The sequence below is a fragment of the Salvelinus namaycush genome, chromosome 30, assembly GCF_016432855.1.
Source record: "Salvelinus namaycush isolate Seneca chromosome 30, SaNama_1.0, whole genome shotgun sequence".
NCBI classification, from domain to species: domain Eukaryota; kingdom Metazoa; phylum Chordata; class Actinopteri; order Salmoniformes; family Salmonidae; genus Salvelinus; species Salvelinus namaycush.
Genome location: NC_052336.1, coordinates 26,457,800 through 26,470,754, shown reverse-complemented (window position 1 = coordinate 26,470,754; position 12,955 = coordinate 26,457,800). Strand labels below are relative to the sequence as shown.

The following is a 12,955-nucleotide window of genomic DNA, read 5'->3' as shown; positions in this document are numbered from 1 at the left end:
TGTGCATTGAAGTTCAGTTTGAACTTGTATTTATAATATAATATTACAATTATAATATTTATAATGCATGTATTATGTATTTATAACACTTGGATAATGAACTTCTTTCAATAAAGCATTTCACATTCTCTACTGGTTGAAATTAAGTCTCTCATTTGATGAAATGCTACACCTTTCCTGTGTTTATCAGATCAATGCAGATGAAGGAAATTAGATATTGAACTGGTTTTAGAGTATTTACATGATGCATAGAAAGTGTAGTGTACTGTTTTTTAAATTATGCTTCTGTATATATGAATTACAAATCAGCCTTTAACTAGTTAAATCCTGTTTCTAGCTTATTGCATAGTTACAATGTGTAACCATTGATGTCCCAGGACCAAGATTGGTAAACACTGTTGAAGTGTATAATTGTAATACATACATGCAGACACAGCATCATTCAAAGACTGGAATTTGACACTCCTGGTAATGGATATGACTGAAAAATAATCTCAAAGACATTCATACCTGAACTGCACCTTTATTTGCCAAAGTAGAGTACATGACCAGTGAATATATTAAATGTACAGGCTACAATGTGGGGATCTCATGCATGGTAATAACTACATGTATATACGACTTGCATCCTTGGCACAAAGTTATATTATACTCTACTCAATCCATAGGCTTCGTTAATGTCATTCAGACTGTTTTGAAGTTGATACAACTGGCTATGATAGCTGAGATTCATAGCTAGGTTCTGAACTAATATGTATACCAAACGTGTTCTGTTCCATACACATATCAGCTACTTAGCTAGCTACACATCCATAGGCATACAGGTATTTTTATCCTCCACTGAACAATAAGCAAGAAAATAGTTAGCTAGCTACGTTACTTCATCCATTTGCATTGCATGGCAAATATTTTTTTTTTTATATATTTATAAAATGTAACATTTATTTAACTAGGCAACTCAGTTAAGAACAAATTCTTATTTACAATGATCGCCTACAGTACACCTGCCAAACCCGGACAACGATGGGCCAATTGTGCGCCGCGCTATGGCAGGCTGGACAATAGAACGAGTCAAAATTCACCCAAGGCTGAAAAACGGAAATAGAACGTTGGCTAAACTGGAACACTAGCGCGAGTCCATAGCAAATTAATTGAATCGAGCGTTCGCAGACCCTATTTTGACTGGAATTATGCTTAGAATTCCATGTCGCCTAAATGTCTCAAAAAAATGTACACGCTTTCACATAGAGGCCTAGTTTACATATTAGTAATTTAGCAGACGAGCGATACCACTACAATTTGTTCTTAGGACGAAACTGAAGAAAACAAAAACTAGTGTAAAAAGTAAACATACGCACCTCGATGGTGTCAACTGTGCTCATGTCTGCATAACGAGGAAGTAGGAAACAAATTGCAACTAAGGACTATTTTTGGTCTAACGATCGATGACAACGAGATACACTGCCCAGCCTTACATAATTATAAAGAAGAGATTCTCCTGATTAAAATGGTGTCCTACTTGAAAAAAATCTAAATATACACATTTAGAGATATTTGGCGAAATAGACATACATACCCCTATTTCCCCAAAACAATGGCAGTATGAAAGTTCTAAGAACAGTCTTTTATTTAACCAGTTTAATATTTATTTACTACCATTTGCCTTTTTGTGTTTAACATTTGTGGTTTGTAATCTAGCGGTTAAGAGCGTTGGGCAGTAACTGAAAGGTGGCTAGTCCCTAAACGGACTAGGTGAAAGATCTGTCAAAACCTTGAGCAAGGCACTTAACCTTCGTCGCTCTGGATAAGAGCGTCTGCTAAATGACTAATATGTAAACTAGGCCTCTATGTGAAAGCGTGGCAATAATATATTAACTTTTCATTGTTCACAGATCTACTCCTCTGATGTCATGGCAGGCAGGTTGGCAGACAGACTCCTCTGATGACAGGTAGGCAGCACACTCACGAAAACTAACTGCTTAGCAAAGCAAAGGCTCTTTTGAGAGCTACCAGATTTATAATTAAAAACAACAAAATGTTACTGTCTGTGTCCAGTGTCTGTGTTTATATTGTAACGACCCTGGGTTTATAAGCGCGGATATCGACTCTGCCGTTCGAGCTTGCTCTTATAAACCCAGGGTCGTTACAATATGTTAAGGGGGTGTTACTTTGGCAGATAATGTCACCCATCTAAATAAATAGTTTTTTAAATGTAAAATAATTAACTAAATGTATGGTGTTTATGTCAGTTTCATTGTTTGTTATGGTTTAAATGGTTATTTTATGGTTGTAAGTGATAAAATGAACTAGAAAATGTTATATTTTGCAATTCGGAATAATTACCACTTTAGTAAGGATATACAATTTATTCAGTACTACTGCAGTTGCTAAATAATTGTAATAGATGGCAGCATAAGATCACAAATGACATTTCAGAAGATTAGTTTTCTCCCTGGATACACCACTCCCCTCACAGGCTGACTACACAGCTTGCGTCGTGTGCACGAGCGTTGCAAAATAAATTTAGAAATCCATGTTATTCAATTATTGCACCCACACTGCTCGAGCGCGCAAACGAGCGTCTGAGTTGTCAAGGGCTAAAATAGAAGTCAGTTCTATTTCAGACGCAGATCGCGCTGCAAGTCCTGCCTCTCCCATCTCCTCATTGGTTTATAGAAGCAGGTGCCCACGTGCCATCTCCTCATTGGTTATACCCACGTGGGTGACTGAAAGAGAAGTAGCTCGGTGGCAGTAATGCACCTAATTTATGAAAGTTGCCAATCGCAATATAAAGTCAAGAGAAGACAAAGCCTGGAATGAGGAGATGACTAGAAAACGATTCATTTGACCGTTTTATGTGTGAATTAATTGGTGGAGTACAGGACCTTGTGCATTTCAGGTAAAATAACAACTCAATGTTTATATCCCAGTACAAATTAGCTAGCAACAGCAAGCTAGCTAAATAGGACAAATTAACTAGCAAGTGCAAGCTAGCTAGCTAAATTGCCATAAATGTTTAATACTTTTCGACCTGTTCCCAAATTAATATAATTGGTTCAGAGTTTGTTTTGATATTTTAACCTGCGTGTCGTGATCGCGTTTGGTGTAGGGGGACAAAATACGTTTATGCACAATGGCGCAGGCGGTTTGGGTTCCGTGTCACAGGAAAACTTCTGCGCACCCTTTTTCCTGTCCCTTTCCACGCTGCAAACGCAAGAAGGCCTGAAAAAGCATTTAACAGATTACTGTGAAGTAATATAATGATGATGATTCATGTTTATTATTACCTGTTTTTATGCTCATGTTTTGAAATTATACTTCATTACTATAACGATTATCAATAAGCCTGAACATTAATTCAGTCACCTCTGGTCGACAAAAACGTATTTTCCTAGTACATTCATTGTCAAATTCATCAACCAGCATTCGACCCGCTCTGCCTTCTCGCAAAAGTAGCCAACTCTACAAGACCCGCTAAAAGCTTGTGCTGTCAGCGGCAGCGAGCAACTCTGCCTTCTCGAACAAGCGATGGGCATCTTGAGGTAAATTTGCTAACCGATAGGGTTGCATGATATTATTTATTGGCGGGCTGGAAGAAGCACTCGTCTTTTCTATTCAAGGCTGTTTACTCATATCATACTCATAATATAATTTTCTAGTTCAGAACTTTTTATGATGCATGTCTACTAGTGTTGAGGTTAGCGCCACCTGTCTGGTGATTATTTGGCCGCGGTTCAATACGTGCTATAGTCACACTTTTTTTTGCTCTCCCAAAAGCAAACACAGGTCTAATACGAGATAAATAACGTGGGACATATAGTCTTTGGTTGCATTGCTATTTTATGTCAATCATATTGCTGCTATAGCCTATAATTGATGTTTCGTGGTCTTATGCTGCCATCTATTGGAAATATTTAGCAATTCAAAGTTATTAATTCACATAAAGACATTGGTGAAGCAGCTGAGAAATAAAGTGTATTTTCTTATTAATTCCTGAGATCAGCAATTGGCTGGGATAGGTGGGGCAGGTTTCAGACTGGACTTTCACATATAGGTTACTAGGTCACACCCAGTTCAAACCACATTTGAAAAATAAAATGTGGCTTATCAAGTGTTCTGCCTTGCAATAATAAATATCATAAATAACTAATAACAAAAAAATTGCTAAATGTTTTTATTAAAAAAAGAACAATCAAAATGCTATGTAGTACTATAATGGTATTTACTAACATAATATTACTAAAATCGTTTTAAAAAGTTTCTAGGCTACCCTACCCAAGAATTAGGGTTAAGGTTAAAATAGGTTATACCTATTGTTAGGGCTAAAATAAGGATTTAGGTTAAGGCTAATTAAGGGGAAAAAACAGTATGGGTTTATAGCTCTCTTGCTCCGCTCTGTGAACTTCTGTGGGTACTACATAAACTCATTCGTGACACTTGCTAGGCTCATAATCTGAGGTAGCAACTGCGTCAGATCTACAAATCAATGAGCTCGACCTATCCATTTAGTTTGTGCAGCATTCGCTTCATTCGATGCCTACTAACAAACAGATTTCGACGCATATCAAATTACCCAGCAGCCATTTAGAAACAACAAATTGTCCAAAAATGTGGTTATTTCTTAATTTAAAACTGTATTCTGGCTGTTTAAATCGGCCACATCTTGAAAAAGAGGACAGGGACATGAGTTTGGTTTAGGTTTACACCTTTTTCTGAATGAAAATATGGTTAACCATGAGCAGAAAATGTTTAACGTTTGATGACATTGCGCCAACCATTAATTAACACTGCTAATCACAACATTTACCTAGGTGAACAATGGGCGTACTCATTAAATAGTTGTAACTTCGTTAATGATACATTACTTCAGGTAAGCATGTGAGATCAACGTGTCTCATTGCCAATAGCACCGAAGCAGTCATTGTGACGTAGAACAATGGGCTGGGAATATAACGTTCAGAAGGCGTGTAAAATCCCCTAAAATAAGACCTGTTTTTCGTTATTACTTCAAAACTACGGATGCAATTAACTAGTTTTTATCAGAAAAAAGCGTTAGAAATCACAGCTGGTTGTGATACAGCCTGGCAAGGCAAGCTTACGAAATTGTACGTTCAATTTGCACTAACTAGATTCTTTACATCCATTGTTTCACAAGATGGCAGCCTGGTTTGCTGGTTGTAACAGCCAGAATTACAATTTCATACTCATGTTACAACATGACTAGCTTGCTAAATCGTGATTTTCGTTAATTAACTTTATGACAAGAATATGCATAATCGTTTGTCTCTACATTAACTAACATATTCCTCTTAATTGTACATTTTTTGCATGATTCGTTATGACGTTATAATCACTTACATTTGCTTCCATCATAGCATTTTTGTCAGCTATCTTTGCTGAAGAAAGTGTCCAGCCTTGGGTCGCATAGCGTCGAATTCGTCATGGGGAACCACTCGATATGATTGGTCCTCGCCCAGCGGTCGCCGCTGGTGATTTGAATATGAGCAAAGTTTTTTGCCCTGTGTTCATTTGATGCGCCGCGCGGTGAAACACCGCTTCCCATTCATTTTCAATTGAAGGAAGGCAGCGGAGAGGACAGGGGACCAAAGGGCAGCGGGAAGGTGTTCACTGATTTGTCTGGAGGGTCTGTGAACAACTCAGCCAGAGGAGGTCCCACTCCCAACATGTACTAGAAGCACCGAGTTACTAGTCTGTGATCAGGTTCTGTGACGTCTATAGTGACCATCTGGAACTCACAGGTGAACACAGAACAGCTTATCTGTGTCTTTTCAAGGTTGTTGTTTTTACCACATTCCAAAACACAATTTAATTTGGCGATGTTGCAACAGCAAGTTAGCTAAATAGGACAAATTAGCTAACAAGTGCAAGGTAGCTAGCTAAATTGCCATAAATGTTTAATACTTTTCGACATGTTCCCAAATTAATATAATTGTTTCCGAGTTTGTTTTGATATTTTAGGCTGCGTGTCGTGTTCGCTTTTGGCGTGGGGGGACAAAATACATTCATGCACGATGGCGCACGCGCGCAGCCGGTTTGGGTTCGGTGTAAACTGACAGTTTTTCTAAACCAAGGCTGAAATAATGTTTGGATTTTTTACAGTACAGTGTGCACCTTTTTATCAGTTATTCAAATAGACATGTCTGTAAATTAGACATTTCCCATTAGCTAGTAGACTGTGTCCTACCTGAGAGACCTGTCAACCTTAAGTCTGATGGGACTCTAATGGGCTGCCCCTGGTCAGCTGTGGAGGGTAGTGTGTAAATAGGCCCTGTTGTCTTGGTGTAGTGCTGATGGAGCAGTGAGTTAATGAACACATTGTTAAGGACCCTATTCTACGTGTGTGTGGCTCAGCTAGCGTAAATGTCACTGCAGCACATTGCTTTCTGACCCTCATGTCCACACAGACCAGCTGTCCTTCCAGGTGTGCTGCTAGACATGATTGGCATCCTGCTAATGTCTGGAAACTGGACCTCAGACTTTGGAGCTAAATTCACACACAACAACACACCATCAATGTGTGTCTGGCAAAGTGTGTGTGCGTGTGTGCATACCCATGTTTCCATTATGGCTCGTACTAAATGTGTGTGTTCTCCCTGCCTGCAGCAATATTCCAAACCGTTCCACCTTTTCATGCCCGTTCTGTGGAGCCCGCAATCTGGACCAACAGGAGCTGTATGGAGAACCACCGCAACGATCCCAACATAGTGGTTAGTATGCTATGTGATACCCTGAACTATGGACACTGTCCTAGTCTGAACTATGGACACTGTCCTAGTCTGAACTATGGACACTGTCCTAGTCTGAACTATGGACACTGTCCTAGTCTGAACTATGGACACTGTCCTAGTCTGAACTATGGACACTGTCCTAGTATGAATTTCCTCAAGCATGCATGTGCTGATATGAAGTGTTACGCAATGTTGACGTAACTGCATGAGAGTGCATCCTAAACCAACAGAGATTCTACTGCATTCTGTTTTGGTGTACTGGTGAGGTAATGACAGGGTTGTTGATTGGTTGGTGTGCCTCCAGGTGTGTCCTGTATGTTCAGCCATGCCGGGGGGGACCCCAGCTACAAGAGCTCCAACTTCCTCCAGCACCTGCTCCACCGGCACAAGTTCTCCTACGACACGTTTGTGATCAGGATAAGGGTTGGGGTCTGGGCACTGTGTCTTCTATTCTTTTGTCAATAATCATATCCTCTCAGCCAGCAGCAGCCCCTTCACTTCCTGTATACTGGGGAGGAGGGGAGCTTGGCCTCCAATAAATGTTGCAATTTAAAACCAATGCAAACCAATGAGTACTGCATGGACATGGTTGTTATTCGGCAGAAAGTAAAAATAAAGATTTAAGGTATTTCCTTTGACTCTATATTTTTCACTGTTCAAATGAAACATTTTCAAACTCCAGGGAAAAGCCATCACATGACAGACGTTCTTGTAAAAGTACCACAGATTAGTTCTGTTAGTTTATTCTCAAGTGCATCATTTCATGGCTTTGAATAAGAGGGACTACAGTTGAATTGCTTGACCCCATTCTCAGTGTGATAATCTTACAGCAGTCTAGACATGACCAGTTAAACACAGAGAGTGAGGATATTCTCACATCACTGTTTTCTTTAACTGGGCAAGTCAGTTATGAACAAATTCTTATTTACAATGACAGCCTTACCTTTGCCAAACCCTAACACAGACGATGCTGGACCAATTGTGAGCCGCCCTATGGGACTCTCAATCACGGCCAGTTGTGATACAGCCTGGAATTGAACCAGGGTCTGTAGTGACACCTCTAGTACTGATATGCAGTGCCTTTACTGCTGCGTCACTCGGGAGCCCACTGTTTACAAAGCGAATCAAAACAAATGATCAAACTATCCCTTTTTTGTATTCAGAGTTCTTGTGAATACTTGCACCTGTCAAATTTTTCTACATTATTGAAATACAGATTGTTCTTATTTCGTAGTTAAGAAGCAAATTCTATTTGTCACATGTGCCGAGTACAACAAGTGTAGTAGACCTTAGAGTGAAATGCTTACTTACAAGCCTTTAACCAACAAAGCAGTTTTAAGAAAAATACATATGAAATAAAAGTTACAAATAATTGAAGAGCAGCAGTAAAATAGCAATAGCGAGGCTATATACAGGGGGTACCGGTACAGAGTCAATGTGTGGGGCAATGTTTAGTCGAGGTAATTCAGGTAATGTATACAGTTGAAGTCGGAAGTTTACATACACTTAGGTTGGAATCATTAAAACTTGTTCAACCACTCCACAAATTTCTTGTTAACAAACTATAGTTTTGGCAGGTCGGTTAGGACATCTACTTTGTGCATGACACAAGTAATTTTTCCAACAATTGTTTACTTACAGATTATTTCACTTATAATTCACTGCATCACAAATTCCAGTGGGTCAGAAGTTTACATACACTAAGTTGACTGCCTTTAAACAGCTTGGAAAATTCCAGATAATGATGTCATGGCTTTAGAAGCTTCTGATAGGCGAATTGACATCATTTGAGTCAATTGGAGGTGTACCTGTGGATGTATTTCAAGGCCTACCTTCAAACTCAGTGCCTCTTTGATTGACATCATGGGAAAATCAAAAGAAATCAGACAAATAATTGCAGACCTCCACAAGTCTGGTTCATCCTTGGGAGCAATTTCCAAATGCCTGAAGGTACCACGTTCATCTGTACAAACAATAGTACGCAAGTATCAACACCATGGGACCACACAGCCGTCATACCGCTCTGGAAGGAGACGCGCTCTGTCTCCTAGAGATGAACGTGCTTTTTTTTTTCGAAAAGTGCAATTCAATCCCAGAACAACAGCAAAGGACCTTGTGAAGATGCTGGAGGAAACAGGTACAAAAGTATCTATATCTACAGTAAAACAAGTCCTATATCGACATAACCTGAAAGGCCGCTCAGCAAGGAAGAAGCTACTGCTCCGAAACCGCCATAAAAAAGCCAGACTACGGTTTGCAACTGCACATGGGGACAAAGATTGTACTTTTTGGAGAAATGTCCTCTGGTCTGATGAAACAAAAATAGAACTGTTTGGCCATATAACCATCGTTATGTTTGGAGGTCAGAGGGGGATGCTTGCAAGCCGAAGAACACCATCCCAACCGTGAAGCACGGGGGTGGCAGCATCATGTTGTGGGGGTGTTTTGCTGCAGGAGGGACTGGTGCACTTCACAAAATAGATGGCTTCATGAGGTAGGAAAAGTATGTGTATATATTGAAGCAACATCTCAAGACATCAGTCAGGAAGTTAAAGCTTGATCGCAAATGGGTCTTCCAAATAGACAATGACCCCAAGCATACTTCTAAAGTTGCGGCAAAATGGCTTAAGGACAACAAAGTCAAGATATTGGAGTGGCCATCACAAAGCCCTGACCTCAATCCTATAGAAAATTTGTGGGCGGAACTGAAAAAGTGTGTGCGAGCAAGGAGGCCAATAAACCTGACTCAGTTACACCAGCTTGGTCAGGAGGAATGGGACAAAATTCACCCAACTTATTGTGGGAAGCTTGTGGAAGGCTAGTGTATGTAAACTTTTGACCCACTGGGAATGTGATGAAATAAATAAAAGCTGAAAGAAATAATTCTCTCTACTATTATTCTGACATTTTGCATTCTTAAAATAAAGTGATGATCCTAACTGACCTAAAACAGGGAATTTTTACTATGATTAAATGTCAGGAAAAGGTGAATAAAAACTGAATTTGAATAAGGTGTATGTAAACCTCCGACTTCAACTGCATATAACATTCTATTGGTTGCACCTTCCACTTGCCTCTTCCATTTTTGTGGTAATGCTGCAATTAGTTGGTTGTAATTTTGGGTAGAGCAGACATTTCCATATGTCTGTGTTAGCTGCATGTGTGACATAACTCCACCAGTACTATTTATGATATGATTTACAAAGATTATACCTTTTTTTAAATCGAAAAATACGTTTTTTGTAATCAATTAGTATATTTGAGTTTAACCACATACTAAGAAAGGTCTTAGTTTATACTTTTTTTTAAAGTTACATACATATGGTTAGCAGATGTTAATGTGAGTGTGGCGATAATTTAGTTTAATGATATACATTTCGTCATTAGATTTGTCTATATTTATTGTACCATAGCAGTGAAAGAAGGATAGTTCAAAGGATATATTTCAAATGCTACATTTCATCTAGTATTTACCAGACAGCAGAGTGGCGCAGCGGAAGCGTGCTGGGCCCATAACCCAGAGGTCGATGGATCGAAACCATCCTCTGCTATATCTTTTACATGTGGACAATTCAGCAAGGAAAAAAAAACACAAATTAAAAAGATAATATAAAACATCTTTATGCAATGGAGATGATACCTACGCAGTTATGATTAGACAAAATAAAAGGAGAGATTTGTTTTCAAAGAATGTGTTAAAATAGTGTTCGAAAGCAAGACTATATATATATATATATATATATATATAATACATAAACTATAACTATTAGAATGGTTGAGTTAGACCACATTAATATTGCATCATCCTGAAGGTTAAGTGCACATTTGAGGTGCTCACTACCACCTTCTCATGGACAATGGATGAAATAACAGGTCATTTTATCTGAGCAGTTCGAGAACTTTCATTACACAATGAGAGGCTGTGTCTGTTAGCAAGAAGACTCCAGACCAGATCAACTAAGGCTCCTTTTCGTGCATGTAGTCGGTAAAAGGTTTGCCTAATTTTAACAAAAGTTCAAACTAAAAGTATGTGAGAGTTTGTCAGGGGACCATCAGGTGGCAGCATTGTCTTTCTAGCAGTTTTAAAAAGAATGTGTGCGTGATTATTTAATTAATGTGGAGGCATTTGTCACTCCCTGTTAGAAAATATTAATGGTCCCGAAGTCAACTGAATACACCGAACAGCCAACTACACACCTTAGAAAATAATGAGAAAGTGTTTTGATGTCTGTTTATGTAGTGATTTTTGGTATGGTTATATAGTGCAGCCGAAATAGCTCAGTTGGGAGAGCGTTAGACTGAAGATCTAAAGGTCCCTGGTTCGATCCCGGGTTTCGGCAGGTGTTGTTTTTGCGAGAGTTGTAAATCTAAATTTGGCCTGAAAAACGGAGACTTGAAGGTTTGAATTCCAGGATCAAAGGGAAGTGATTGTAGTGAGATTATCGTTTGGACAAAGATCATCCTCTCCTCAACTCCTCCATCTGTATGTATATCAAATATACATTTAGTATATGTTACGTTTCATATTGTAGTAATATTTGGCAATGTCCATTATCCATTTTGTATGATATGTTATGAATTATAATTCGTATGATGTTACGAATTTAAAAAACTTACTATACATTACGAATTAGCCAAATAAGCCAAATATGTTAAGATTTTGAAAAACATATGATATGTTACTAATTCCAATTTGTCTTACACAACTGACTTAATTTGCTTTTATGAAATACACATTTATTTTGGGATCCAACCCTGTAAACGTAATTTTCCTTATGACCCACGAGCTTCTCATTTCATACAAGCGCATTTTCGTCCACGTGACTTTCCTTGCCGCCGCAACTCGATTAAATTTGACCTTTTTCAAAAGGAGGCGAGAGAGGACCCAGAAAAGAGGACGCAGGACTTGAGCAAATGTTTATCGAAGGAAAAATGATTACTGGGTAACTCTGTTGACATTAACCAAATTGGAACTGTGAGTACTACCATGAGTAGTTTTTCTGATTGAATTTAATTATCTTATTAAAACATTAACCCTAGTGAATAACAATAAGAAGAACATCTTCATGAATCATTATAATACGATCTTTTCAGAGTGAATATAATTGCACTTCAATTGTTTACTTTTTGTATTATTTTATTTTTATTGATATTTTTTCTATGTTTGAGTATTGTTAATACCTGTGTTTGGTTTGCTAGACATGTTTGATGTAGCAATGTAAGTAGATTTTTGTATTATGAATTAAAAAATTTAAGTTAAAATTTTAAAAAAAATTTAAAAAAAAAAAGAACTTGAGCAAATGTAATTGAGTATGGAACGCCGTTTGGGTCTTAAAGCACGTGGTCAAAATGCGATCTTTTTAATGCTACATGTGTAAAGTAAAGAGGTGCAGGCGCTAGATTAACGTTTTCACACGTCAAATAAGCATATGCAAATGTTCTTGCAGGCGATTCAACATGTGCTAAGTAAGCGGCTTCAAGCGGTCCTGCACACGTCAAGTTAACGCCTACAGCTGCTAAATATACACCTACACAGGCTAATTTAACTCGTTCTTTAATATGCTAATTTTACTAGCCAATTTCCATAGCTCCTCCTTTCAACCAGATTTCAGTTTGAAGGAACTTCCTTTTCCACTGCAAGCAGTTTGAACCTTTACAAGGTAACAGTTTTGTCTTTGAAATTTGTTGTTACTGAATCGTAAAGTTTATCAGCTAGTTTACAGTGGAAGGATCTGTTTCTCATCACTGGCTATAAAATGCAGCTAACATTAATCTAGCACCAGGATCAGCAGTGCTTAGCATAAGCTAAGTCAGATAACGTAAACTCACTCACTTTTGTACATCGCCTTGGTCCGTACAATTGACCTTATTTTAGCGCCCCAAAAACGTAATACTTCCAGATCAACTGTAATGTCAATACCATTGTAAAGCACAATTTCTCCCCTTTCCAACAGAATCAATTACATGACCCCCACACTGCCCGTTTCTGCATGATTCAAGAAGGCAGTGCGCCCCGTTGTTTCTTTTTTTTAAATGGCGGGTGGGGAAGCGAAACTAATGCGTGGTAGTGAGAAGGAGAGATGTTGTGTGGGAAAATAGCTTTTTTCACTCGATCTGTCCAACTTATCACCTTTTCGCCTCTAAAATGTAAATAAAACACTATAAAGAGTTTATATAATGTGTGATTACATACCTATTTGAAGGTT

At 38.4% G+C, this 12,955-nt stretch overlaps 2 non-coding genes across 2 annotated transcripts; both read left to right on the top strand.

Annotated features, from left to right (window-relative positions):
- The first annotated feature begins 10,228 nt into the window (after positions 1–10,228).
- On the top strand, positions 10,229–10,300 carry trnam-cau. The gene has a single exon. It is a non-coding gene; the product is annotated as a tRNA-Met (tRNA).
- Positions 10,301–11,016: 716 nt separating this feature from the next.
- Positions 11,017–11,089, top strand: trnaf-gaa. The gene has a single exon. It is a non-coding gene; the product is annotated as a tRNA-Phe (tRNA).
- The last annotated feature ends 1,866 nt before the right edge of the window (positions 11,090–12,955 follow it).